Here is a 27,299-nt window from a genome sequence, read left to right as displayed (position 1 = left end):
TTTGCACTGTGACGTCTATCAAACGTGTGCTTAAAATCTGATGAATACGATTCCCATTTGAACCGTAAATATTTTAATTATACGCATACAGTGTTCTGTTGGGCTCCGAGGGTGTTATCTAATAAAACAACGTAATCGGTGAGCGCGTTCGGCTTAACCAAAACGTTGCTGTTTCAAGCCCACGCAGGGACGAGGCATTCTTTTTGTCAATCGCCTTTCTGTCAAGCCAGTAAACCTGTATATAATAAGAAACATTCAACAGCTCGGAAACACCATAATAGAATCCAATGCGTTTACAAATGTGTTTTGAAACTGTTCATTTTTCACCCAAATGCGGTTCTCAAAAATTGTTTTGCCTACATTTTTCTATTGCTATTATTATTTTTTCCAGAGTAAGACGAAAAAGCAAACATCCATGAAATAGGTAAACACTGCTACAGCGCTTGAACTGTCTCAACAAACGTTCAGCTCTAAAACGTGTACATTGAAAGTCTATTAACATCTTTAACACAATCATGTGTGTTCCAATAGCGGCTATTCCACATGGTGATCAATAAAGTGAATGCTGGCTTTGTTCACATATTAGCAAGACGTTTTCAGGATTCACGCATATTCTGAACAAGCACACTAGAATATGGTAATGAAAGGACAGGAAAATAACAGGTTTATTGGCTTTGGTCTTGTATCGTCACCCTGACTACTGTCAGGTAAGGAAGTGGCATTAATCAAAACGTAATTATGTAAGGTTACCAATGCGCAAATACGAAGCATATTAAAACTTCTTCACAATCTTAAATCTTCCCACATGCATTTCAAACACTTACTGATAAGTACGGCCCTTTCCCAATGTAACTGCTTTGTTTGAACACCAAAGATGGCTTGGATATTTATGAAACCACGATACTATTGTTCCCACTTTCTTTAGAACTACCAAATGTGCGCTTCCCATGTCAGCCCTAGTGGCCTAATGGCTAAGGCCACTGGCCTCCTAAGCCAGGGATAGTGGGTTCGAGTCCCATCTGGGGTGGGGTTTTGTTATAAAATCGAACATAATTGTGTTATGTTTTATTGGCATGTGATATTTTGTAGATCTTGTTATCTGCTAAGTCCGCTCACGCTAGCCACAACGTGCTTGAGTGCTGTGGCAGCAGCCATGAAGCAAGTCAGTTTTTCAGTTGAAATCAAGATCTACTTTGTTTTTTGTGTATGGGTGGTTTGAAAAGATCACTTAAATTGTTACGTATTTTGAAATAAAGATGTATTCATTATTATGAACGTTGACAGAAAGGATATTGTATTTACATTTCCCACGTGTGCTTGCCTTGTATAAATCGATGGAGTTTCAACAAAGGCATTTGACTTCGGTTCATGTTAGCCTATACTGCCATCTGCAGCATTACCGCGGGTGTCTTTTACTTCTTTTGACAATAATATGGATCATTTCACAGTCCAATGTAAGAACATGTAGTCGTGGCCGAGTGGTTAAGGCGATGGACTAGAAATCCATTGGGGTTTCCCCGCGCAGGTTCGAATCCTGCCGACTACGTAAGCTTTCTTTTTAATTGTATGTGTTCATTCCTAATACATGTTTAAAGATGAGGAATTTGAAATATTACTGGTTCTACTTCATATCGCACCGGTTCATTTTGTTAAAGAATGTTCATTTTGGCACCATTCCAAATGCTGTGGTTTCTTTAAAGAAGAAAAGTCATGGCCCGTACGGGGATCGAACCCGCGACCTTGGCGTTATTAGCACCACGCTCTAACCAACTGAGCTAACCGGCCACACACATGGAGCGCGTTAATAAAACCCTAGAAAAACAAGGCCTGTGGACATTATGATTACCAAGATGTTATGTTAAACTCAACAATAACACATTCAAAGTATTGGAAAGGCATAATTAGAGGTCTCATCTTTATGAGGCAGTTTAGCAGTGTGAAGAAAGTGGCGAGGTGCGGGCTTGCGGTGACTTTCTCTCATTTAAAAAGCTGTGATTTGAATACTAAAAAGAAAAACATGTAAAATTACCAAGCATTCGGTGGACGTTTTAGAAATAAATTAACAAGAACTGTTGTCAGAAGTGGGGTTCGAGCCCACGCCTCCATGGAGACTGCGACCTGACCACAGCGCCTTAGACCGCTCGGCCATCCTGACTTACACCGACGACTTTGCACAACGCTGCAGCACACTGCTGAACCTCCCATGTCTGACGCTGCAGTAAATCACCTGGCGTGTGCGTGTACTTGTTCTTTTTCTGTTTATATTAAGGAGGGCGACAGGTTTTGTCGCATTTTGTATGGAATCACAAGGACACTCCTCTTACTGAAAGAAAATATACTGCAAACAGAGCGATCGCTTCACGGTTTGAATCAAAATCAGAACAGTCTGTTAGCAAATGAACTTCATCAAAAAACCACAAAGGCATTACATAAATGTTACAGATATATTTCGTAGACAGAACAGTTGTAACATATTTGAGTACATTTCTAAACAATCTGCTAATAACAGACATAATCTCAAAGCGCTATAATTTATTTTCAGATCTTATGAAAGACAAGTATGGTTGCGCATTATATCACAGAAAACAGGATAATCCTAGCGCTTCATTTAATCCCTCGGGTTGTACCATATGGAGATAGAAGATCCATTTGGATTCACATTGTAATAGTTTTTGATCGAGATTATCACGTCCTCGAGCTTGAAATATTTTTTGTATGCTGCGGTATTTCAGATCTGAAATGGAATGTTTGGCATCTACGAAATGTCTAGCTAGTGGTGAATGGATATCTTTTCTCCTAATTGAACTTTTATGCTTGCTCATCAATGCGCAATCGTCACTGTCTAGTAGTTTTACCAACATATTGCAAATGGCAAGGACAAAAAAACAAATAAATGACATGCGTTGAAGCACAGGTCATCACTTGTAAGACACTGTACTCTTTTTTCGTTGTATGGCTTGTAAAACGCAAACGCATTATCACAGGCGGCACAATTACGACATGGAAAATAATCCAGTAGATTTGTCCAGTACACCTAGATCTCTCGAACATGTCAATGAGTCAGCCCTTAATAAACACTGTCCGTGTTCATTTCTGTGTATATGACATTGTCTATAACCAATATCTGTTATGTAAGCGTATTGGTATGAAACCAATCGCAATTAATGCGATCCGTGTTTTCAGTCAGTTTGATAGTTTTAATCAATCATCGAAAAAGCAGCAGTGCTTTGCAACTGTAGTTCATCTTTCTTACGTTTTGGTAAGACACCCACTCAGAACGTGTCCGCTTCCTCCAGCCCCCTAAGGAACACTGGAGCGGTCATCAATAACAGCGAGCAGTTGGTCAAAAACAACACTCGCTGTCTTCTTCACGCTCAAAAACGAACACTCTCACTCTTCCTCGTGGGTAGCGAGCCCAAACACTTTCAAAACGCATTTCGCTAGCAAATCACTATAGAAATGATCCCTGAAAGTATTGTTTTATGGGCAAGTGGCCGACCGTCTCCCTCCAACTCTGAGTGGCACCGGTAGCTGTGCCGGTGACAAATAAACAGGAGCACTTTCATATAATGCAATTGCTGTAGCCCAGTGAGTTGTTACAATAACATTTCAAACTCATTCCAGACTGCAGGCGGTTAAAAGCTTAATTGGGTTCAATTTTTTGGTATGATTTAAAAAGTACGAGCCAGTTGCCTCATTTGCATTGCCTGCCTTCCTCCTTTGCACTGTGACGTCTATCAAACGTGTGCTTAAAATCTGATGAATACGATTCCCATTTGAACCGTAAATATTTTAATTATACGCATACAGTGTTCTGTTGGGCTCCGAGGGTGTTATCTAATAAAACAACGTAATCGGTGAGCGCGTTCGGCTTAACCAAAACGTTGCTGTTTCAAGCCCACGCAGGGACGAGGCATTCTTTTTGTCAATCGCCTTTCTGTCAAGCCAGTAAACCTGTATATAATAAGAAACATTCAACAGCTCGGAAACACCATAATAGAATCCAATGCGTTTACAAATGTGTTTTGAAACTGTTCATTTTTCACCCAAATGCGGTTCTCAAAAATTGTTTTGCCTACATTTTTCTATTGCTATTATTATTTTTTCCAGAGTAAGACGAAAAAGCAAACATCCATGAAATAGGTAAACACTGCTACAGCGCTTGAACTGTCTCAACAAACGTTCAGCTCTAAAACGTGTACATTGAAAGTCTATTAACATCTTTAACACAATCATGTGTGTTCCAATAGCGGCTATTCCACATGGTGATCAATAAAGTGAATGCTGGCTTTGTTCACATATTAGCAAGACGTTTTCAGGATTCACGCATATTCTGAACAAGCACACTAGAATATGGTAATGAAAGGACAGGAAAATAACAGGTTTATTGGCTTTGGTCTTGTATCGTCACCCTGACTACTGTCAGGTAAGGAAGTGGCATTAATCAAAACGTAATTATGTAAGGTTACCAATGCGCAAATACGAAGCATATTAAAACTTCTTCACAATCTTAAATCTTCCCACATGCATTTCAAACACTTACTGATAAGTACGGCCCTTTCCCAATGTAACTGCTTTGTTTGAACACCAAAGATGGCTTGGATATTTATGAAACCACGATACTATTGTTCCCACTTTCTTTAGAACTACCAAATGTGCGCTTCCCATGTCAGCCCTAGTGGCCTAATGGCTAAGGCCACTGGCCTCCTAAGCCAGGGATAGTGGGTTCGAGTCCCATCTGGGGTGGGGTTTTGTTATAAAATCGAACATAATTGTGTTATGTTTTATTGGCATGTGATATTTTGTAGATCTTGTTATCTGCTAAGTCCGCTCACGCTAGCCACAACGTGCTTGAGTGCTGTGGCAGCAGCCATGAAGCAAGTCAGTTTTTCAGTTGAAATCAAGATCTACTTTGTTTTTTGTGTATGGGTGGTTTGAAAAGATCACTTAAATTGTTACGTATTTTGAAATAAAGATGTATTCATTATTATGAACGTTGACAGAAAGGATATTGTATTTACATTTCCCACGTGTGCTTGCCTTGTATAAATCGATGGAGTTTCAACAAAGGCATTTGACTTCGGTTCATGTTAGCCTATACTGCCATCTGCAGCATTACCGCGGGTGTCTTTTACTTCTTTTGACAATAATATGGATCATTTCACAGTCCAATGTAAGAACATGTAGTCGTGGCCGAGTGGTTAAGGCGATGGACTAGAAATCCATTGGGGTTTCCCCGCGCAGGTTCGAATCCTGCCGACTACGTAAGCTTTCTTTTTAATTGTATGTGTTCATTCCTAATACATGTTTAAAGATGAGGAATCTGAAATATTACTGGTTCTACTTCATATCGCACCGGTTCATTTAGTTAAAGAATGTTCATTTTGGCACCATTCCAAATGCTGTGGTTTCTTTAAAGAAGAAAAGTCATGGCCCGTACGGGGATCGAACCCGCGACCTTGGCGTTATTAGCACCACGCTCTAACCAACTGAGCTAACCGGCCACACACATGGAGCGCGTTAATAAAACCCGAGAAAAACAAGGCCTGCGGACATTATGATTACCAAGATGTTATGTTAAACTCAACAATAACACATTCAAAGTATTGGAAAGGCATAATTAGAGGTCTCATCTTTATGAGGCAGTTTAGCAGTGTGAAGAAAGTGGCGAGGTGCGGGCTTGCGGTGACTTTCTCTCATTTAAAAAGCTGTGATTTGAATACTAAAAAGAAAAACATGTAAAATTACCAAGCATTCGGTGGACGTTTTAGAAATAAATTAACAAGAACTGTTGTCAGAAGTGGGGTTCGAGCCCACGCCTCCATGGAGACTGCGACCTGACCACAGCGCCTTAGACCGCTCGGCCATCCTGACTTACACCGACGACTTTGCACAACGCTGCAGCACACTGCTGAACCTCCCATGTCTGACGCTGCAGTAAATCACCTGGCGTGTGCGTGTACTTGTTCTTTTTCTGTTTATATTAAGGAGGGCGACAGGTTTTGTCGCATTTTGTATGGAATCACAAGGACACTCCTCTTACTGAAAGAAAATATACTGCAAACAGAGCGATCGCTTCACGGTTTGAATCAAAATCAGAACAGTCTGTTAGCAAATGAACTTCATCAAAAAACCACAAAGGCATTACATAAATGTTACAGATATATTTCGTAGACAGAACAGTTGTAACATATTTGAGTACATTTCTAAACAATCTGCTAATAACAGACATAATCTCAAAGCGCTATAATTTATTTTCAGATCTTATGAAAGACAAGTATGGTTGCGCATTATATCACAGAAAACAGGATAATCCTAGCGCTTCATTTAATCCCTCGGGTTGTACCATATGGAGATAGAAGATCCATTTGGATTCACATTGTAATAGTTTTTGATCGAGATTATCACGTCCTCGAGCTTGAAATATTTTTTGTATGCTGCGGTATTTCAGATCTGAAATGGAATGTTTGGCATCTACGAAATGTCTAGCTAGTGGTGAATGGATATCTTTTCTCCTAATTGAACTTTTATGCTTGCTCATCAATGCGCAATCGTCACTGTCTAGTAGTTTTACCAACATATTGCAAATGGCAAGGACAAAAAAACAAATAAATGACATGCGTTGAAGCACAGGTCATCACTTGTAAGACACTGTACTCTTTTTTCGTTGTATGGCTTGTAAAACGCAAACGCATTATCACAGGCGGCACAATTACGACATGGAAAATAATCCAGTAGATTTGTCCAGTACACCTAGATCTCTCGAACATGTCAATGAGTCAGCCCTTAATAAACACTGTCCGTGTTCATTTCTGTGTATATGACATTGTCTATAACCAATATCTGTTATGTAAGCGTATTGGTATGAAACCAATCGCAATTAATGCGATCCGTGTTTTCAGTCAGTTTGATAGTTTTAATCAATCATCGAAAAAGCAGCAGTGCTTTGCAACTGTAGTTCATCTTTCTTACGTTTTGGTAAGACACCCACTCAGAACGTGTCCGCTTCCTCCAGCCCCCTAAGGAACACTGGAGCGGTCATCAATAACAGCGAGCAGTTGGTCAAAAACAACACTCGCTGTCTTCTTCACGCTCAAAAACGAACACTCTCACTCTTCCTCGTGGGTAGCGAGCCCAAACACTTTCAAAACGCATTTCGCTAGCAAATCACTATAGAAATGATCCCTGAAAGTATTGTTTTATGGGCAAGTGGCCGACCGTCTCCCTCCAACTCTGAGTGGCACCGGTAGCTGTGCCGGTGACAAATAAACAGGAGCACTTTCATATAATGCAATTGCTGTAGCCCAGTGAGTTGTTACAATAACATTTCAAACTCATTCCAGACTGCAGGCGGTTAAAAGCTTAATTGGGTTCAATTTTTTGGTATGATTTAAAAAGTACGAGCCAGTTGCCTCATTTGCATTGCCTGCCTTCCTCCTTTGCACTGTGACGTCTATCAAACGTGTGCTTAAAATCTGATGAATACGATTCCCATTTGAACCGTAAATATTTTAATTATACGCATACAGTGTTCTGTTGGGCTCCGAGGGTGTTATCTAATAAAACAACGTAATCGGTGAGCGCGTTCGGCTTAACCAAAACGTTGCTGTTTCAAGCCCACGCAGGGACGAGGCATTCTTTTTGTCAATCGCCTTTCTGTCAAGCCAGTAAACCTGTATATAATAAGAAACATTCAACAGCTCGGAAACACCATAATAGAATCCAATGCGTTTACAAATGTGTTTTGAAACTGTTCATTTTTCACCCAAATGCGGTTCTCAAAAATTGTTTTGCCTACATTTTTCTATTGCTATTATTATTTTTTCCAGAGTAAGACGAAAAAGCAAACATCCATGAAATAGGTAAACACTGCTACAGCGCTTGAACTGTCTCAACAAACGTTCAGCTCTAAAACGTGTACATTGAAAGTCTATTAACATCTTTAACACAATCATGTGTGTTCCAATAGCGGCTATTCCACATGGTGATCAATAAAGTGAATGCTGGCTTTGTTCACATATTAGCAAGACGTTTTCAGGATTCACGCATATTCTGAACAAGCACACTAGAATATGGTAATGAAAGGACAGGAAAATAACAGGTTTATTGGCTTTGGTCTTGTATCGTCACCCTGACTACTGTCAGGTAAGGAAGTGGCATTAATCAAAACGTAATTATGTAAGGTTACCAATGCGCAAATACGAAGCATATTAAAACTTCTTCACAATCTTAAATCTTCCCACATGCATTTCAAACACTTACTGATAAGTACGGCCCTTTCCCAATGTAACTGCTTTGTTTGAACACCAAAGATGGCTTGGATATTTATGAAACCACGATACTATTGTTCCCACTTTCTTTAGAACTACCAAATGTGCGCTTCCCATGTCAGCCCTAGTGGCCTAATGGCTAAGGCCACTGGCCTCCTAAGCCAGGGATAGTGGGTTCGAGTCCCATCTGGGGTGGGGTTTTGTTATAAAATCGAACATAATTGTGTTATGTTTTATTGGCATGTGATATTTTGTAGATCTTGTTATCTGCTAAGTCCGCTCACGCTAGCCACAACGTGCTTGAGTGCTGTGGCAGCAGCCATGAAGCAAGTCAGTTTTTCAGTTGAAATCAAGATCTACTTTGTTTTTTGTGTATGGGTGGTTTGAAAAGATCACTTAAATTGTTACGTATTTTGAAATAAAGATGTATTCATTATTATGAACGTTGACAGAAAGGATATTGTATTTACATTTCCCACGTGTGCTTGCCTTGTATAAATCGATGGAGTTTCAACAAAGGCATTTGACTTCGGTTCATGTTAGCCTATACTGCCATCTGCAGCATTACCGCGGGTGTCTTTTACTTCTTTTGACAATAATATGGATCATTTCACAGTCCAATGTAAGAACATGTAGTCGTGGCCGAGTGGTTAAGGCGATGGACTAGAAATCCATTGGGGTTTCCCCGCGCAGGTTCGAATCCTGCCGACTACGTAAGCTTTCTTTTTAATTGTATGTGTTCATTCCTAATACATGTTTAAAGATGAGGAATTTGAAATATTACTGGTTCTACTTCATATCGCACCGGTTCATTTAGTTAAAGAATGTTCATTTTGGCACCATTCCAAATGCTGTGGTTTCTTTAAAGAAGAAAAGTCATGGCCCGTACGGGGATCGAACCCGCGACCTTGGCGTTATTAGCACCACGCTCTAACCAACTGAGCTAACCGGCCACACACATGGAGCGCGTTAATAAAACCCGAGAAAAACAAGGCCTGCGGACATTATGATTACCAAGATGTTATGTTAAACTCAACAATAACACATTCAAAGTATTGGAAAGGCATAATTAGAGGTCTCATCTTTATGAGGCAGTTTAGCAGTGTGAAGAAAGTGGCGAGGTGCGGGCTTGCGGTGACTTTCTCTCATTTAAAAAGCTGTGATTTGAATACTAAAAAGAAAAACATGTAAAATTACCAAGCATTCGGTGGACGTTTTAGAAATAAATTAACAAGAACTGTTGTCAGAAGTGGGGTTCGAGCCCACGCCTCCATGGAGACTGCGACCTGACCACAGCGCCTTAGACCGCTCGGCCATCCTGACTTACACCGACGACTTTGCACAACGCTGCAGCACACTGCTGAACCTCCCATGTCTGACGCTGCAGTAAATCACCTGGCGTGTGCGTGTACTTGTTCTTTTTCTGTTTATATTAAGGAGGGCGACAGGTTTTGTCGCATTTTGTATGGAATCACAAGGACACTCCTCTTACTGAAAGAAAATATACTGCAAACAGAGCGATCGCTTCACGGTTTGAATCAAAATCAGAACAGTCTGTTAGCAAATGAACTTCATCAAAAAACCACAAAGGCATTACATAAATGTTACAGATATATTTCGTAGACAGAACAGTTGTAACATATTTGAGTACATTTCTAAACAATCTGCTAATAACAGACATAATCTCAAAGCGCTATAATTTATTTTCAGATCTTATGAAAGACAAGTATGGTTGCGCATTATATCACAGAAAACAGGATAATCCTAGCGCTTCATTTAATCCCTCGGGTTGTACCATATGGAGATAGAAGATCCATTTGGATTCACATTGTAATAGTTTTTGATCGAGATTATCACGTCCTCGAGCTTGAAATATTTTTTGTATGCTGCGGTATTTCAGATCTGAAATGGAATGTTTGGCATCTACGAAATGTCTAGCTAGTGGTGAATGGATATCTTTTCTCCTAATTGAACTTTTATGCTTGCTCATCAATGCGCAATCGTCACTGTCTAGTAGTTTTACCAACATATTGCAAATGGCAAGGACAAAAAAACAAATAAATGACATGCGTTGAAGCACAGGTCATCACTTGTAAGACACTGTACTCTTTTTTCGTTGTATGGCTTGTAAAACGCAAACGCATTATCACAGGCGGCACAATTACGACATGGAAAATAATCCAGTAGATTTGTCCAGTACACCTAGATCTCTCGAACATGTCAATGAGTCAGCCCTTAATAAACACTGTCCGTGTTCATTTCTGTGTATATGACATTGTCTATAACCAATATCTGTTATGTAAGCGTATTGGTATGAAACCAATCGCAATTAATGCGATCCGTGTTTTCAGTCAGTTTGATAGTTTTAATCAATCATCGAAAAAGCAGCAGTGCTTTGCAACTGTAGTTCATCTTTCTTACGTTTTGGTAAGACACCCACTCAGAACGTGTCCGCTTCCTCCAGCCCCCTAAGGAACACTGGAGCGGTCATCAATAACAGCGAGCAGTTGGTCAAAAACAACACTCGCTGTCTTCTTCACGCTCAAAAACGAACACTCTCACTCTTCCTCGTGGGTAGCGAGCCCAAACACTTTCAAAACGCATTTCGCTAGCAAATCACTATAGAAATGATCCCTGAAAGTATTGTTTTATGGGCAAGTGGCCGACCGTCTCCCTCCAACTCTGAGTGGCACCGGTAGCTGTGCCGGTGACAAATAAACAGGAGCACTTTCATATAATGCAATTGCTGTAGCCCAGTGAGTTGTTACAATAACATTTCAAACTCATTCCAGACTGCAGGCGGTTAAAAGCTTAATTGGGTTCAATTTTTTGGTATGATTTAAAAAGTACGAGCCAGTTGCCTCATTTGCATTGCCTGCCTTCCTCCTTTGCACTGTGACGTCTATCAAACGTGTGCTTAAAATCTGATGAATACGATTCCCATTTGAACCGTAAATATTTTAATTATACGCATACAGTGTTCTGTTGGGCTCCGAGGGTGTTATCTAATAAAACAACGTAATCGGTGAGCGCGTTCGGCTTAACCAAAACGTTGCTGTTTCAAGCCCACGCAGGGACGAGGCATTCTTTTTGTCAATCGCCTTTCTGTCAAGCCAGTAAACCTGTATATAATAAGAAACATTCAACAGCTCGGAAACACCATAATAGAATCCAATGCGTTTACAAATGTGTTTTGAAACTGTTCATTTTTCACCCAAATGCGGTTCTCAAAAATTGTTTTGCCTACATTTTTCTATTGCTATTATTATTTTTTCCAGAGTAAGACGAAAAAGCAAACATCCATGAAATAGGTAAACACTGCTACAGCGCTTGAACTGTCTCAACAAACGTTCAGCTCTAAAACGTGTACATTGAAAGTCTATTAACATCTTTAACACAATCATGTGTGTTCCAATAGCGGCTATTCCACATGGTGATCAATAAAGTGAATGCTGGCTTTGTTCACATATTAGCAAGACGTTTTCAGGATTCACGCATATTCTGAACAAGCACACTAGAATATGGTAATGAAAGGACAGGAAAATAACAGGTTTATTGGCTTTGGTCTTGTATCGTCACCCTGACTACTGTCAGGTAAGGAAGTGGCATTAATCAAAACGTAATTATGTAAGGTTACCAATGCGCAAATACGAAGCATATTAAAACTTCTTCACAATCTTAAATCTTCCCACATGCATTTCAAACACTTACTGATAAGTACGGCCCTTTCCCAATGTAACTGCTTTGTTTGAACACCAAAGATGGCTTGGATATTTATGAAACCACGATACTATTGTTCCCACTTTCTTTAGAACTACCAAATGTGCGCTTCCCATGTCAGCCCTAGTGGCCTAATGGCTAAGGCCACTGGCCTCCTAAGCCAGGGATAGTGGGTTCGAGTCCCATCTGGGGTGGGGTTTTGTTATAAAATCGAACATAATTGTGTTATGTTTTATTGGCATGTGATATTTTGTAGATCTTGTTATCTGCTAAGTCCGCTCACGCTAGCCACAACGTGCTTGAGTGCTGTGGCAGCAGCCATGAAGCAAGTCAGTTTTTCAGTTGAAATCAAGATCTACTTTGTTTTTTGTGTATGGGTGGTTTGAAAAGATCACTTAAATTGTTACGTATTTTGAAATAAAGATGTATTCATTATTATGAACGTTGACAGAAAGGATATTGTATTTACATTTCCCACGTGTGCTTGCCTTGTATAAATCGATGGAGTTTCAACAAAGGCATTTGACTTCGGTTCATGTTAGCCTATACTGCCATCTGCAGCATTACCGCGGGTGTCTTTTACTTCTTTTGACAATAATATGGATCATTTCACAGTCCAATGTAAGAACATGTAGTCGTGGCCGAGTGGTTAAGGCGATGGACTAGAAATCCATTGGGGTTTCCCCGCGCAGGTTCGAATCCTGCCGACTACGTAAGCTTTCTTTTTAATTGTATGTGTTCATTCCTAATACATGTTTAAAGATGAGGAATCTGAAATATTACTGGTTCTACTTCATATCGCACCGGTTCATTTTGTTAAAGAATGTTCATTTTGGCACCATTCCAAATGCTGTGGTTTCTTTAAAGAAGAAAAGTCATGGCCCGTACGGGGATCGAACCCGCGACCTTTTCGTTATTAGCACCACACTCTAACCAACTGAGCTAACCGGCCACACACATGGATCGCGTTAATAAAACCCGAGAAAAACAAGGCCTGCGGACATTATGATTACCAAGATGTTATGTTAAACTCAACAATAACACATTCAAAGTATTGGAAAGGCATAATTAGAGGTCTCATCTTTATGAGGCAGTTTAGCAGTGTGAAGAAAGTGGCGAGGTGCGGGCTTGCGGTGACTTTCTCTCATTTAAAAAGCTGTGATTTGAATACTAAAAAGAAAAACATGTAAAATTACCAAGCATTCAGTGGACGTTTTAGAAATAAATTAACAAGAACAGTTGTCAGAAGTGGGGTTCGATCCCACGCCTCCATGGAGACTGCGACCTGACCACAGCGCCTTAGACCGCTCGGCCATCCTGACTTAGACCGACGACTTTGCACAACGCTGCAGCACACTGCTGAACCTCCCATGTCTGACGCTGCAGTAAATCACCTGGCGTGTGCGTGTACTTGTTCTTTTTCTGTTTATATTAAGGAGGGCGACAGGTTTTGTCGCATTCTGTATGGAATCACAAGGACACTCCTCTTACTGAAAGAAAATATACTGCAAACAGAGCGATCGCTTAACGGTTTGAATCAAAATCAGAACAGTCTGTTAGCAAATGAACTTCATCAAAAAACCACAAAGGCATTACATAAATGTTACAGATATATTTCGTAGACAGAACAGTTGTAACATATTTGAGTACATTTCTAAACAATCTGCTAATAACAGACATAATCTCAAAGCGCTATAATTTATTTTCAGATCTTATGAAAGACAAGTATGGTTGCGCATTATATCACAGAAAACAGGATAATCCTAGCGCTTCATTTAATCCCTCGGGTTGTACCATATGGAGATAGAAGATCCATTTGGATTCACATTGTAATAGTTTTTGATCGAGATTATCACGTCCTCGAGCTTGAAATATTTTTTGTATGCTGCGGTATTTCAGATCTGAAATGGAATGTTTGGCATCTACGAAATGTCTAGCTAGTGGTGAATGGATATCTTTTCTCCTAATTGAACTTTTATGCTTGCTCATCAATGCGCAATCGTCACTGTCTAGTAGTTTTACCAACATATTGCAAATGGCAAGGACAAAAAAACAAATAAATGACATGCGTTGAAGCACAGGTCATCACTTGTAAGACACTGTACTCTTTTTTCGTTGTATGGCTTGTAAAACGCAAACGCATTATCACAGGCGGCACAATTACGACATGGAAAATAATCCAGTAGATTTGTCCAGTACACCTAGATCTCTCGAACATGTCAATGAGTCAGCCCTTAATAAACACTGTCCGTGTTCATTTCTGTGTATATGATATTGTCTATAACCAATATCTGTTATGTAAGCGTATTGGTATGAAACCAATCGCAATTAATGCGATCCGTGTTTTCAGTCAGTTTGATAGTTTTAATCAATCATCGAAAAAGCAGCAGTGCTTTGCAACTGTAGTTCATCTTTCTTACGTTTTGGTAAGACACCCACTCAGAACGTGTCCGCTTCCTCCAGCCCCCTAAGGAACACTGGAGCGGTCATCAATAACAGCGAGCAGTTGGTCAAAAACAACACTCGCTGTCTTCTTCACGCTCAAAAACGAACACTCTCACTCTTCCTCGTGGGTAGCGAGCCCAAACACTTTCAAAACGCATTTCGCTAGCAAATCACTATAGAAATGATCCCTGAAAGTATTGTTTTATGGGCAAGTGGCCGACCGTCTCCCTCCAACTCTGAGTGGCACCGGTAGCTGTGCCGGTGACAAATAAACAGGAGCACTTTCATATAATGCAATTGCTGTAGCCCAGTGAGTTGTTACAATAACATTTCAAACTCATTCCAGACTGCAGGCGGTTAAAAGCTTAATTGGGTTCAATTTTTTGGTATGATTTAAAAAGTACGAGCCAGTTGCCTCATTTGCATTGCCTGCCTTCCTCCTTTGCACTGTGACGTCTATCAAATGTGTGCTTAAAATCTGATGAATACGATTCCCATTTGAACCGTAAATATTTTAATTATACGCATACAGTGTTCTGTTGGGCTCCGAGGGTGTTATCTAATAAAACAACGTAATCGGTGAGCGCGTTCGGCTTAACCAAAACGTTGCTGTTTCAAGCCCACGCAGGGACGAGGCATTCTTTTTGTCAATCGCCTTTCTGTCAAGCCAGTAAACCTGTATATAATAAGAAACATTCAACAGCTCGGAAACACCATAATAGAATCCAATGCGTTTACAAATGTGTTTTGAAACTGTTCATTTTTCACCCAAATGCGGTTCTCAAAAATTGTTTTGCCTACATTTTTCTATTGCTATTATTATTTTTTCCAGAGTAAGACGAAAAAGCAAACATCCATGAAATAGGTAAACACTGCTACAGCGTTTGAACTGTCTCAACAAACGTTCAGCTCTAAAACGTGTACATTGAAAGTCTATTAACATCTTTAACACAATCATGTGTGTTCCAATAGCGGCTATTCCACATGGTGATCAATAAAGTGAATGCTGGCTTTGTTCACATATTAGCAAGACGTTTTCAGGATTCACGCATATTCTGAACAAGCACACTAGAATATGGTAATGAAAGGACAGGAAAATAACAGGTTTATTGGCTTTGGTCTTGTATCGTCACCCTGACTACTGTCAGGTAAGGAAGTGGCATTAATCAAAACGTAATTATGTAAGGTTACCAATGCGCAAATACGAAGCATATTAAAACTTCTTCACAATCTTAAATCTTCCCACATGCATTTCAAACACTTACTGATAAGTACGGCCCTTTCCCAATGTAACTGCTTTGTTTGAACACCAAAGATGGCTTGGATATTTATGAAACCACGATACTATTGTTCCCACTTTCTTTAGAACTACCAAATGTGCGCTTCCCATGTCAGCCCTAGTGGCCTAATGGCTAAGGCCACTGGCCTCCTAAGCCAGGGATAGTGGGTTCGAGTCCCATCTGGGGTGGGGTTTTGTTATAAAATCGAACATAATTGTGTTATGTTTTATTGGCATGTGATATTTTGTAGATCTTGTTATCTGCTAAGTCCGCTCACGCTAGCCACAACGTGCTTGAGTGCTGTGGCAGCAGCCATGAAGCAAGTCAGTTTTTCAGTTGAAATCAAGATCTACTTTGTTTTTTGTGTATGGGTGGTTTGAAAAGATCACTTAAATTGTTACGTATTTTGAAATAAAGATGTATTCATTATTATGAACGTTGACAGAAAGGATATTGTATTTACATTTCCCACGTGTGCTTGCCTTGTATAAATCGATGGAGTTTCAACAAAGGCATTTGACTTCGGTTCATGTTAGCCTATACTGCCATCTGCAGCATTACCGCGGGTGTCTTTTACTTCTTTTGACAATAATATGGATCATTTCACAGTCCAATGTAAGAACATGTAGTCGTGGCCGAGTGGTTAAGGCGATGGACTAGAAATCCATTGGGGTTTCCCCGCGCAGGTTCGAATCCTGCCGACTACGTAAGCTTTCTTTTTAATTGTATGTGTTCATTCCTAATACATGTTTAAAGATGAGGAATTTGAAATATTACTGGTTCTACTTCATATCGCACCGGTTCATTTTGTTAAAGAATGTTCATTTTGGCACCATTCCAAATGCTGTGGTTTCTTTAAAGAAGAAAAGTCATGGCCCGTACGGGGATCGAACCCGCGACCTTGGCGTTATTAGCACCACGCTCTAACCAACTGAGCTAACCGGCCACACACATGGAGCGCGTTAATAAAACCCGAGAAAAACAAGGCCTGTGGACATTATGATTACCAAGATGTTATGTTAAACTCAACAATAACACATTCAAAGTATTGGAAAGGCATAATTAGAGGTCTCATCTTTATGAGGCAGTTTAGCAGTGTGAAGAAAGTGGCGAGGTGCGGGCTTGCGGTGACTTTCTCTCATTTAAAAAGCTGTGATTTGAATACTAAAAAGAAAAACATGTAAAATTACCAAGCATTCGGTGGACGTTTTAGAAATAAATTAACAAGAACTGTTGTCAGAAGTGGGGTTCGAGCCCACGCCTCCATGGAGACTGCGACCTGACCACAGCGCCTTAGACCGCTCGGCCATCCTGACTTACACCGACGACTTTGCACAACGCTGCAGCACACTGCTGAACCTCCCATGTCTGACGCTGCAGTAAATCACCTGGCGTGTGCGTGTACTTGTTCTTTTTCTGTTTATATTAAGGAGGGCGACAGGTTTTGTCGCATTTTGTATGGAATCACAAGGACACTCCTCTTACTGAAAGAAAATATACTGCAAACAGAGCGATCGCTTCACGGTTTGAATCAAAATCAGAACAGTCTGTTAGCAAATGAACTTCATCAAAAAACCACAAAGGCATTACATAAATGTTACAGATATATTTCGTAGACAGAACAGTTGTAACATATTTGAGTACATTTCTAAACAATCTGCTAATAACAGACATAATCTCAAAGCGCTATAATTTATTTTCAGATCTTATGAAAGACAAGTATGGTTGCGCATTATATCACAGAAAACAGGATAATCCTAGCGCTTCATTTAATCCCTCGGGTTGTACCATATGGAGATAGAAGATCCATTTGGATTCACATTGTAATAGTTTTTGATCGAGATTATCACGTCCTCGAGCTTGAAATATTTTTTGTATGCTGCGGTATTTCAGATCTGAAATGGAATGTTTGGCATCTACGAAATGTCTAGCTAGTGGTGAATGGATATCTTTTCTCCTAATTGAACTTTTATGCTTGCTCATCAATGCGCAATCGTCACTGTCTAGTAGTTTTACCAACATATTGCAAATGGCAAGGACAAAAAAACAAATAAATGACATGCGTTGAAGCACAGGTCATCACTTGTAAGACACTGTACTCTTTTTTCGTTGTATGGCTTGTAAAACGCAAACGCATTATCACAGGCGGCACAATTACGACATGGAAAATAATCCAGTAGATTTGTCCAGTACACCTAGATCTCTCGAACATGTCAATGAGTCAGCCCTTAATAAACACTGTCCGTGTTCATTTCTGTGTATATGACATTGTCTATAACCAATATCTGTTATGTAAGCGTATTGGTATGAAACCAATCGCAATTAATGCGATCCGTGTTTTCAGTCAGTTTGATAGTTTTAATCAATCATCGAAAAAGCAGCAGTGCTTTGCAACTGTAGTTCATCTTTCTTACGTTTTGGTAAGACACCCACTCAGAACGTGTCCGCTTCCTCCAGCCCCCTAAGGAACACTGGAGCGGTCATCAATAACAGCGAGCAGTTGGTCAAAAACAACACTCGCTGTCTTCTTCACGCTCAAAAACGAACACTCTCACTCTTCCTCGTGGGTAGCGAGCCCAAACACTTTCAAAACGCATTTCGCTAGCAAATCACTATAGAAATGATCCCTGAAAGTATTGTTTTATGGGCAAGTGGCCGACCGTCTCCCTCCAACTCTGAGTGGCACCGGTAGCTGTGCCGGTGACAAATAAACAGGAGCACTTTCATATAATGCAATTGCTGTAGCCCAGTGAGTTGTTACAATAACATTTCAAACTCATTCCAGACTGCAGGCGGTTAAAAGCTTAATTGGGTTCAATTTTTTGGTATGATTTAAAAAGTACGAGCCAGTTGCCTCATTTGCATTGCCTGCCTTCCTCCTTTGCACTGTGACGTCTATCAAATGTGTGCTTAAAATCTGATGAATACGATTCCCATTTGAACCGTAAATATTTTAATTATACGCATACAGTGTTCTGTTGGGCTCCGAGGGTGTTATCTAATAAAACAACGTAATCGGTGAGCGCGTTCGGCTTAACCAAAACGTTGCTGTTTCAAGCCCACGCAGGGACGAGGCATTCTTTTTGTCAATCGCCTTTCTGTCAAGCCAGTAAACCTGTATATAATAAGAAACATTCAACAGCTCGGAAACACCATAATAGAATCCAATGCGTTTACAAATGTGTTTTGAAACTGTTCATTTTTCACCCAAATGCGGTTCTCAAAAATTGTTTTGCCTACATTTTTCTATTGCTATTATTATTTTTTTCCAGAGTAAGACGAAAAAGCAAACATCCATGAAATAGGTAAACACTGCTACAGCGCTTGAACTGTCTCAACAAACGTTCAGCTCTAAAACGTGTACATTGAAAGTCTATTAACATCTTTAACACAATCATGTGTGTTCCAATAGCGGCTATTCCACATGGTGATCAATAAAGTGAATGCTGGCTTTGTTCACATATTAGCAAGACGTTTTCAGGATTCACGCATATTCTGAACAAGCACACTAGAATATGGTAATGAAAGGACAGGAAAATAACAGGTTTATTGGCTTTGGTCTTGTATCGTCACCCTGACTACTGTCAGGTAAGGAAGTGGCATTAATCAAAACGTAATTATGTAAGGTTACCAATGCGCAAATACGAAGCATATTAAAACTTCTTCACAATCTTAAATCTTCCCACATGCATTTCAAACACTTACTGATAAGTACGGCCCTTTCCCAATGTAACTGCTTTGTTTGAACACCAAAGATGGCTTGGATATTTATGAAACCACGATACTATTGTTCCCACTTTCTTTAGAACTACCAAATGTGCGCTTCCCATGTCAGCCCTAGTGGCCTAATGGCTAAGGCCACTGGCCTCCTAAGCCAGGGATAGTGGGTTCGAGTCCCATCTGGGGTGGGGTTTTGTTATAAAATCGAACATAATTGTGTTATGTTTTATTGGCATGTGATATTTTGTAGATCTTGTTATCTGCTAAGTCCGCTCACGCTAGCCACAACGTGCTTGAGTGCTGTGGCAGCAGCCATGAAGCAAGTCAGTTTTTCAGTTGAAATCAAGATCTACTTTGTTTTTTGTGTATGGGTGGTTTGAAAAGATCACTTAAATTGTTACGTATTTTGAAATAAAGATGTATTCATTATTATGAACGTTGACAGAAAGGATATTGTATTTACATTTCCCACGTGTGCTTGCCTTGTATAAATCGATGGAGTTTCAACAAAGGCATTTGACTTCGGTTCATGTTAGCCTATACTGCCATCTGCAGCATTACCGCGGGTGTCTTTTACTTCTTTTGACAATAATATGGATCATTTCACAGTCCAATGTAAGAACATGTAGTCGTGGCCGAGTGGTTAAGGCGATGGACTAGAAATCCATTGGGGTTTCCCCGCGCAGGTTCGAATCCTGCCGACTACGTAAGCTTTCTTTTTAATTGTATGTGTTCATTCCTAATACATGTTTAAAGATGAGGAATCTGAAATATTACTGGTTCTACTTCATATCGCACCGGTTCATTTAGTTAAAGAATGTTCATTTTGGCACCATTCCAAATGCTGTGGTTTCTTTAAAGAAGAAAAGTCATGGCCCGTACGGGGATCGAACCCGCGACCTTGGCGTTATTAGCACCACGCTCTAACCAACTGAGCTAACCGGCCACACACATGGAGCGCGTTAATAAAACCCGAGAAAAACAAGGCCTGCGGACATTATGATTACCAAGATGTTATGTTAAACTCAACAATAACACATTCAAAGTATTGGAAAGGCATAATTAGAGGTCTCATCTTTATGAGGCAGTTTAGCAGTGTGAAGAAAGTGGCGAGGTGCGGGCTTGCGGTGACTTTCTCTCATTTAAAAAGCTGTGATTTGAATACTAAAAAGAAAAACATGTAAAATTACCAAGCATTCGGTGGACGTTTTAGAAATAAATTAACAAGAACTGTTGTCAGAAGTGGGGTTCGAGCCCACGCCTCCATGGAGACTGCGACCTGACCACAGCGCCTTAGACCGCTCGGCCATCCTGACTTACACCGACGACTTTGCACAACGCTGCAGCACACTGCTGAACCTCCCATGTCTGACGCTGCAGTAAATCACCTGGCGTGTGCGTGTACTTGTTCTTTTTCTGTTTATATTAAGGAGGGCGACAGGTTTTGTCGCATTTTGTATGGAATCACAAGGACACTCCTCTTACTGAAAGAAAATATACTGCAAACAGAGCGATCGCTTCACGGTTTGAATCAAAATCAGAACAGTCTGTTAGCAAATGAACTTCATCAAAAAACCACAAAGGCATTACATAAATGTTACAGATATATTTCGTAGACAGAACAGTTGTAACATATTTGAGTACATTTCTAAACAATCTGCTAATAACAGACATAATCTCAAAGCGCTATAATTTATTTTCAGATCTTATGAAAGACAAGTATGGTTGCGCATTATATCACAGAAAACAGGATAATCCTAGCGCTTCATTTAATCCCTCGGGTTGTACCATATGGAGATAGAAGATCCATTTGGATTCACATTGTAATAGTTTTTGATCGAGATTATCACGTCCTCGAGCTTGAAATATTTTTTGTATGCTGCGGTATTTCAGATCTGAAATGGAATGTTTGGCATCTACGAAATGTCTAGCTAGTGGTGAATGGATATCTTTTCTCCTAATTGAACTTTTATGCTTGCTCATCAATGCGCAATCGTCACTGTCTAGTAGTTTTACCAACATATTGCAAATGGCAAGGACAAAAAAACAAATAAATGACATGCGTTGAAGCACAGGTCATCACTTGTAAGACACTGTACTCTTTTTTCGTTGTATGGCTTGTAAAACGCAAACGCATTATCACAGGCGGCACAATTACGACATGGAAAATAATCCAGTAGATTTGTCCAGTACACCTAGATCTCTCGAACATGTCAATGAGTCAGCCCTTAATAAACACTGTCCGTGTTCATTTCTGTGTATATGACATTGTCTATAACCAATATCTGTTATGTAAGCGTATTGGTATGAAACCAATCGCAATTAATGCGATCCGTGTTTTCAGTCAGTTTGATAGTTTTAATCAATCATCGAAAAAGCAGCAGTGCTTTGCAACTGTAGTTCATCTTTCTTACGTTTTGGTAAGACACCCACTCAGAACGTGTCCGCTTCCTCCAGCCCCCTAAGGAACACTGGAGCGGTCATCAATAACAGCGAGCAGTTGGTCAAAAACAACACTCGCTGTCTTCTTCACGCTCAAAAACGAACACTCTCACTCTTCCTCGTGGGTAGCGAGCCCAAACACTTTCAAAACGCATTTCGCTAGCAAATCACTATAGAAATGATCCCTGAAAGTATTGTTTTATGGGCAAGTGGCCGACCGTCTCCCTCCAACTCTGAGTGGCACCGGTAGCTGTGCCGGTGACAAATAAACAGGAGCACTTTCATATAATGCAATTGCTGTAGCCCAGTGAGTTGTTACAATAACATTTCAAACTCATTCCAGACTGCAGGCGGTTAAAAGCTTAATTGGGTTCAATTTTTTGGTATGATTTAAAAAGTACGAGCCAGTTGCCTCATTTGCATTGCCTGCCTTCCTCCTTTGCACTGTGACGTCTATCAAACGTGTGCTTAAAATCTGATGAATACGATTCCCATTTGAACCGTAAATATTTTAATTATACGCATACAGTGTTCTGTTGGGCTCCGAGGGTGTTATCTAATAAAACAACGTAATCGGTGAGCGCGTTCGGCTTAACCAAAACGTTGCTGTTTCAAGCCCACGCAGGGACGAGGCATTCTTTTTGTCAATCGCCTTTCTGTCAAGCCAGTAAACCTGTATATAATAAGAAACATTCAACAGCTCGGAAACACCATAATAGAATCCAATGCGTTTACAAATGTGTTTTGAAACTGTTCATTTTTCACCCAAATGCGGTTCTCAAAAATTGTTTTGCCTACATTTTTCTATTGCTATTATTATTTTTTCCAGAGTAAGACGAAAAAGCAAACATCCATGAAATAGGTAAACACTGCTACAGCGTTTGAACTGTCTCAACAAACGTTCAGCTCTAAAACGTGTACATTGAAAGTCTATTAACATCTTTAACACAATCATGTGTGTTCCAATAGCGGCTATTCCACATGGTGATCAATAAAGTGAATGCTGGCTTTGTTCACATATTAGCAAGACGTTTTCAGGATTCACGCATATTCTGAACAAGCACACTAGAATATGGTAATGAAAGGACAGGAAAATAACAGGTTTATTGGCTTTGGTCTTGTATCGTCACCCTGACTACTGTCAGGTAAGGAAGTGGCATTAATCAAAACGTAATTATGTAAGGTTACCAATGCGCAAATACGAAGCATATTAAAACTTCTTCACAATCTTAAATCTTCCCACATGCATTTCAAACACTTACTGATAAGTACGGCCCTTTCCCAATGTAACTGCTTTGTTTGAACACCAAAGATGGCTTGGATATTTATGAAACCACGATACTATTGTTCCCACTTTCTTTAGAACTACCAAATGTGCGCTTCCCATGTCAGCCCTAGTGGCCTAATGGCTAAGGCCACTGGCCTCCTAAGCCAGGGATAGTGGGTTCGAGTCCCATCTGGGGTGGGGTTTTGTTATAAAATCGAACATAATTGTGTTATGTTTTATTGGCATGTGATATTTTGTAGATCTTGTTATCTGCTAAGTCCGCTCACGCTAGCCACAACGTGCTTGAGTGCTGTGGCAGCAGCCATGAAGCAAGTCAGTTTTTCAGTTGAAATCAAGATCTACTTTGTTTTTTGTGTATGGGTGGTTTGAAAAGATCACTTAAATTGTTACGTATTTTGAAATAAAGATGTATTCATTATTATGAACGTTGACAGAAAGGATATTGTATTTACATTTCCCACGTGTGCTTGCCTTGTATAAATCGATGGAGTTTCAACAAAGGCATTTGACTTCGGTTCATGTTAGCCTATACTGCCATCTGCAGCATTACCGCGGGTGTCTTTTACTTCTTTTGACAATAATATGGATCATTTCACAGTCCAATGTAAGAACATGTAGTCGTGGCCGAGTGGTTAAGGCGATGGACTAGAAATCCATTGGGGTTTCCCCGCGCAGGTTCGAATCCTGCCGACTACGTAAGCTTTCTTTTTAATTGTATGTGTTCATTCCTAATACATGTTTAAAGATGAGGAATTTGAAATATTACTGGTTCTACTTCATATCGCACCGGTTCATTTTGTTAAAGAATGTTCATTTTGGCACCATTCCAAATGCTGTGGTTTCTTTAAAGAAGAAAAGTCATGGCCCGTACGGGGATCGAACCCGCGACCTTGGCGTTATTAGCACCACGCTCTAACCAACTGAGCTAACCGGCCACACACATGGAGCGCGTTAATAAAACCCGAGAAAAACAAGGCCTGTGGACATTATGATTACCAAGATGTTATGTTAAACTCAACAATAACACATTCAAAGTATTGGAAAGGCATAATTAGAGGTCTCATCTTTATGAGGCAGTTTAGCAGTGTGAAGAAAGTGGCGAGGTGCGGGCTTGCGGTGACTTTCTCTCATTTAAAAAGCTGTGATTTGAATACTAAAAAGAAAAACATGTAAAATTACCAGCATTCGGTGGACGTTTTAGAAATAAATTAACAAGAACTGTTGTCAGAAGTGGGGTTCGAGCCCACGCCTCCATGGAGACTGCGACCTGACCACAGCGCCTTAGACCGCTCGGCCATCCTGACTTACACCGACGACTTTGCACAACGCTGCAGCACACTGCTGAACCTCCCATGTCTGACGCTGCAGTAAATCACCTGGCGTGTGCGTGTACTTGTTCTTTTTCTGTTTATATTAAGGAGGGCGACAGGTTTTGTCGCATTTTGTATGGAATCACAAGGACACTCCTCTTACTGAAAGAAAATATACTGCAAACAGAGCGATCGCTTCACGGTTTGAATCAAAATCAGAACAGTCTGTTAGCAAATGAACTTCATCAAAAAACCACAAAGGCATTACATAAATGTTACAGATATATTTCGTAGACAGAACAGTTGTAACATATTTGAGTACATTTCTAAACAATCTGCTAATAACAGACATAATCTCAAAGCGCTATAATTTATTTTCAGATCTTATGAAAGACAAGTATGGTTGCGCATTATATCACAGAAAACAGGATAATCCTAGCGCTTCATTTAATCCCTCGGGTTGTACCATATGGAGATAGAAGATCCATTTGGATTCACATTGTAATAGTTTTTGATCGAGATTATCACGTCCTCGAGCTTGAAATATTTTTTGTATGCTGCGGTATTTCAGATCTGAAATGGAATGTTTGGCATCTACGAAATGTCTAGCTAGTGGTGAATGGATATCTTTTCTCCTAATTGAACTTTTATGCTTGCTCATCAATGCGCAATCGTCACTGTCTAGTAGTTTTACCAACATATTGCAAATGGCAAGGACAAAAAAACAAATAAATGACATGCGTTGAAGCACAGGTCATCACTTGTAAGACACTGTACTCTTTTTCGTTGTATGGCTTGTAAAACGCAAACGCATTATCACAGGCGGCACAATTACGACATGGAAAATAATCCAGTAGATTTGTCCAGTACACCTAGATCTCTCGAACATGTCAATGAGTCAGCCCTTAATAAACACTGTCCGTGTTCATTTCTGTGTATATGACATTGTCTATAACCAATATCTGTTATGTAAGCGTATTGGTATGAAACCAATCGCAATTAATGCGATCCGTGTTTTCAGTCAGTTTGATAGTTTTAATCAATCATCGAAAAAGCAGCAGTGCTTTGCAACTGTAGTTCATCTTTCTTACGTTTTGGTAAGACACCCACTCAGAACGTGTCCGCTTCCTCCAGCCCCCTAAGGAACACTGGAGCGGTCATCAATAACAGCGAGCAGTTGGTCAAAAACAACACTCGCTGTCTTCTTCACGCTCAAAAACGAACACTCTCACTCTTCCTCGTGGGTAGCGAGCCCAAACACTTTCAAAACGCATTTCGCTAGCAAATCACTATAGAAATGATCCCTGAAAGTATTGTTTTATGGGCAAGTGGCCGACCGTCTCCCTCCAACTCTGAGTGGCACCGGTAGCTGTGCCGGTGACAAATAAACAGGAGCACTTTCATATAATGCAATTGCTGTAGCCCAGTGAGTTGTTACAATAACATTTCAAACTCATTCCAGACTGCAGGCGGTTAAAAGCTTAATTGGGTTCAATTTTTTGGTATGATTTAAAAAGTACGAGCCAGTTGCCTCATTTGCATTGCCTGCCTTCCTCCTTTGCACTGTGACGTCTATCAAATGTGTGCTTAAAATCTGATGAATACGATTCCCATTTGAACCGTAAATATTTTAATTATACGCATACAGTGTTCTGTTGGGCTCCGAGGGTGTTATCTAATAAAACAACGTAATCGGTGAGCGCGTTCGGCTTAACCAAAACGTTGCTGTTTCAAGCCCACGCAGGGACGAGGCATTCTTTTTGTCAATCGCCTTTCTGTCAAGCCAGTAAACCTGTATATAATAAGAAACATTCAACAGCTCGGAAACACCATAATAGAATCCAATGCGTTTACAAATGTGTTTTGAAACTGTTCATTTTTCACCCAAATGCGGTTCTCAAAAATTGTTTTGCCTACATTTTTCTATTGCTATTATTATTTTTTCCAGAGTAAGACGAAAAAGCAAACATCCATGAAATAGGTAAACACTGCTACAGCGTTTGAACTGTCTCAACAAACGTTCAGCTCTAAAACGTGTACATTGAAAGTCTATTAACATCTTTAACACAATCATGTGTGTTCCAATAGCGGCTATTCCACATGGTGATCAATAAAGTGAATGCTGGCTTTGTTCACATATTAGCAAGACGTTTTCAGGATTCACGCATATTCTGAACAAGCACACTAGAATATGGTAATGAAAGGACAGGAAAATAACAGGTTTATTGGCTTTGGTCTTGTATCGTCACCCTGACTACTGTCAGGTAAGGAAGTGGCATTAATCAAAACGTAATTATGTAAGGTTACCAATGCGCAAATACGAAGCATATTAAAACTTCTTCACAATCTTAAATCTTCCCACATGCATTTCAAACACTTACTGATAAGTACGGCCCTTTCCCAATGTAACTGCTTTGTTTGAACACCAAAGATGCTTGGATATTTATGAAACCACGATACTATTGTTCCCACTTTCTTTAGAACTACCAAATGTGCGCTTCCCATGTCAGCCCTAGTGGCCTAATGGCTAAGGCCACTGGCCTCCTAAGCCAGGGATAGTGGGGTTCGAGTCCCATCTGGGGTGGGGTTTTGTTATAAAATCGAACATAATTGTGTTATGTTTTATTGGCATGTGATATTTTGTAGATCTTGTTATCTGCTAAGTCCGCTCACGCTAGCCACAACGTGCTTGAGTGCTGTGGCAGCAGCCATGAAGCAAGTCAGTTTTTCAGTTGAAATCAAGATCTACTTTGTTTTTTGTGTATGGGTGGTTTGAAAAGATCACTTAAATTGTTACGTATTTTTGAAATAAAGATGTATTCAT

The 27,299-nt window shown here is 40.1% G+C and overlaps 27 non-coding genes across 27 annotated transcripts; 7 read left to right on the top strand and 20 right to left on the bottom strand.

Annotated features, from left to right (window-relative positions):
- The first annotated feature begins 1,464 nt into the window (after window positions 1–1,464).
- Window positions 1,465–1,546, top strand: trnas-aga (transfer RNA serine (anticodon AGA)). Its single transcript has one exon. It is a non-coding gene; the product is annotated as a tRNA-Ser (tRNA).
- A 165-nt stretch (window positions 1,547–1,711) lies between these two features.
- Window positions 1,712–1,785, bottom strand: trnai-aau (transfer RNA isoleucine (anticodon AAU)). Its single transcript has one exon. It is a non-coding gene; the product is annotated as a tRNA-Ile (tRNA).
- A 288-nt stretch (window positions 1,786–2,073) lies between these two features.
- trnal-cag (transfer RNA leucine (anticodon CAG)) lies at window positions 2,074–2,155 on the bottom strand. The gene has a single exon. It is a non-coding gene; the product is annotated as a tRNA-Leu (tRNA).
- Window positions 2,156–3,267: 1,112 nt separating this feature from the next.
- LOC131732058 (small nucleolar RNA U3) lies at window positions 3,268–3,482 on the bottom strand. The gene has a single exon (XR_009325253.1). It is a non-coding gene; the product is annotated as a small nucleolar RNA U3 (small nucleolar RNA).
- Window positions 3,483–5,183: 1,701 nt separating this feature from the next.
- trnas-aga (transfer RNA serine (anticodon AGA)) lies at window positions 5,184–5,265 on the top strand. Its single transcript has one exon. It is a non-coding gene; the product is annotated as a tRNA-Ser (tRNA).
- Window positions 5,266–5,430: 165 nt separating this feature from the next.
- Window positions 5,431–5,504, bottom strand: trnai-aau (transfer RNA isoleucine (anticodon AAU)). The gene has a single exon. It is a non-coding gene; the product is annotated as a tRNA-Ile (tRNA).
- Window positions 5,505–5,792: 288 nt separating this feature from the next.
- trnal-cag (transfer RNA leucine (anticodon CAG)) lies at window positions 5,793–5,874 on the bottom strand. The gene has a single exon. It is a non-coding gene; the product is annotated as a tRNA-Leu (tRNA).
- A 1,112-nt stretch (window positions 5,875–6,986) lies between these two features.
- Window positions 6,987–7,201, bottom strand: LOC131732057 (small nucleolar RNA U3). Its single transcript, XR_009325252.1, has one exon. It is a non-coding gene; the product is annotated as a small nucleolar RNA U3 (small nucleolar RNA).
- A 1,701-nt stretch (window positions 7,202–8,902) lies between these two features.
- Window positions 8,903–8,984, top strand: trnas-aga (transfer RNA serine (anticodon AGA)). Its single transcript has one exon. It is a non-coding gene; the product is annotated as a tRNA-Ser (tRNA).
- Window positions 8,985–9,149: 165 nt separating this feature from the next.
- trnai-aau (transfer RNA isoleucine (anticodon AAU)) lies at window positions 9,150–9,223 on the bottom strand. The gene has a single exon. It is a non-coding gene; the product is annotated as a tRNA-Ile (tRNA).
- A 288-nt stretch (window positions 9,224–9,511) lies between these two features.
- On the bottom strand, window positions 9,512–9,593 carry trnal-cag (transfer RNA leucine (anticodon CAG)). The gene has a single exon. It is a non-coding gene; the product is annotated as a tRNA-Leu (tRNA).
- A 1,112-nt stretch (window positions 9,594–10,705) lies between these two features.
- Window positions 10,706–10,920, bottom strand: LOC131732072 (small nucleolar RNA U3). Its single transcript, XR_009325267.1, has one exon. It is a non-coding gene; the product is annotated as a small nucleolar RNA U3 (small nucleolar RNA).
- A 1,701-nt stretch (window positions 10,921–12,621) lies between these two features.
- trnas-aga (transfer RNA serine (anticodon AGA)) lies at window positions 12,622–12,703 on the top strand. The gene has a single exon. It is a non-coding gene; the product is annotated as a tRNA-Ser (tRNA).
- A 527-nt stretch (window positions 12,704–13,230) lies between these two features.
- Window positions 13,231–13,312, bottom strand: trnal-cag (transfer RNA leucine (anticodon CAG)). Its single transcript has one exon. It is a non-coding gene; the product is annotated as a tRNA-Leu (tRNA).
- Window positions 13,313–14,424: 1,112 nt separating this feature from the next.
- LOC131732071 (small nucleolar RNA U3) lies at window positions 14,425–14,639 on the bottom strand. The gene has a single exon (XR_009325266.1). It is a non-coding gene; the product is annotated as a small nucleolar RNA U3 (small nucleolar RNA).
- Window positions 14,640–16,340: 1,701 nt separating this feature from the next.
- trnas-aga (transfer RNA serine (anticodon AGA)) lies at window positions 16,341–16,422 on the top strand. The gene has a single exon. It is a non-coding gene; the product is annotated as a tRNA-Ser (tRNA).
- A 165-nt stretch (window positions 16,423–16,587) lies between these two features.
- trnai-aau (transfer RNA isoleucine (anticodon AAU)) lies at window positions 16,588–16,661 on the bottom strand. Its single transcript has one exon. It is a non-coding gene; the product is annotated as a tRNA-Ile (tRNA).
- A 288-nt stretch (window positions 16,662–16,949) lies between these two features.
- On the bottom strand, window positions 16,950–17,031 carry trnal-cag (transfer RNA leucine (anticodon CAG)). The gene has a single exon. It is a non-coding gene; the product is annotated as a tRNA-Leu (tRNA).
- A 1,112-nt stretch (window positions 17,032–18,143) lies between these two features.
- Window positions 18,144–18,358, bottom strand: LOC131732070 (small nucleolar RNA U3). The gene has a single exon (XR_009325265.1). It is a non-coding gene; the product is annotated as a small nucleolar RNA U3 (small nucleolar RNA).
- Window positions 18,359–20,060: 1,702 nt separating this feature from the next.
- Window positions 20,061–20,142, top strand: trnas-aga (transfer RNA serine (anticodon AGA)). The gene has a single exon. It is a non-coding gene; the product is annotated as a tRNA-Ser (tRNA).
- Window positions 20,143–20,307: 165 nt separating this feature from the next.
- Window positions 20,308–20,381, bottom strand: trnai-aau (transfer RNA isoleucine (anticodon AAU)). Its single transcript has one exon. It is a non-coding gene; the product is annotated as a tRNA-Ile (tRNA).
- Window positions 20,382–20,669: 288 nt separating this feature from the next.
- Window positions 20,670–20,751, bottom strand: trnal-cag (transfer RNA leucine (anticodon CAG)). The gene has a single exon. It is a non-coding gene; the product is annotated as a tRNA-Leu (tRNA).
- A 1,112-nt stretch (window positions 20,752–21,863) lies between these two features.
- LOC131732067 (small nucleolar RNA U3) lies at window positions 21,864–22,078 on the bottom strand. Its single transcript, XR_009325262.1, has one exon. It is a non-coding gene; the product is annotated as a small nucleolar RNA U3 (small nucleolar RNA).
- A 1,701-nt stretch (window positions 22,079–23,779) lies between these two features.
- Window positions 23,780–23,861, top strand: trnas-aga (transfer RNA serine (anticodon AGA)). The gene has a single exon. It is a non-coding gene; the product is annotated as a tRNA-Ser (tRNA).
- Window positions 23,862–24,026: 165 nt separating this feature from the next.
- Window positions 24,027–24,100, bottom strand: trnai-aau (transfer RNA isoleucine (anticodon AAU)). The gene has a single exon. It is a non-coding gene; the product is annotated as a tRNA-Ile (tRNA).
- Window positions 24,101–24,387: 287 nt separating this feature from the next.
- Window positions 24,388–24,469, bottom strand: trnal-cag (transfer RNA leucine (anticodon CAG)). Its single transcript has one exon. It is a non-coding gene; the product is annotated as a tRNA-Leu (tRNA).
- A 1,111-nt stretch (window positions 24,470–25,580) lies between these two features.
- Window positions 25,581–25,795, bottom strand: LOC131732056 (small nucleolar RNA U3). Its single transcript, XR_009325251.1, has one exon. It is a non-coding gene; the product is annotated as a small nucleolar RNA U3 (small nucleolar RNA).
- Window positions 25,796–27,299: the final 1,504 nt, after the last annotated feature.

This window comes from Acipenser ruthenus, unplaced genomic scaffold (assembly GCF_902713425.1).
Source record: "Acipenser ruthenus unplaced genomic scaffold, fAciRut3.2 maternal haplotype, whole genome shotgun sequence".
NCBI classification, from domain to species: Eukaryota; Metazoa; Chordata; class Actinopteri; order Acipenseriformes; family Acipenseridae; genus Acipenser; species Acipenser ruthenus.
This window is presented reverse-complemented; position numbering and strand designations above follow the sequence as displayed.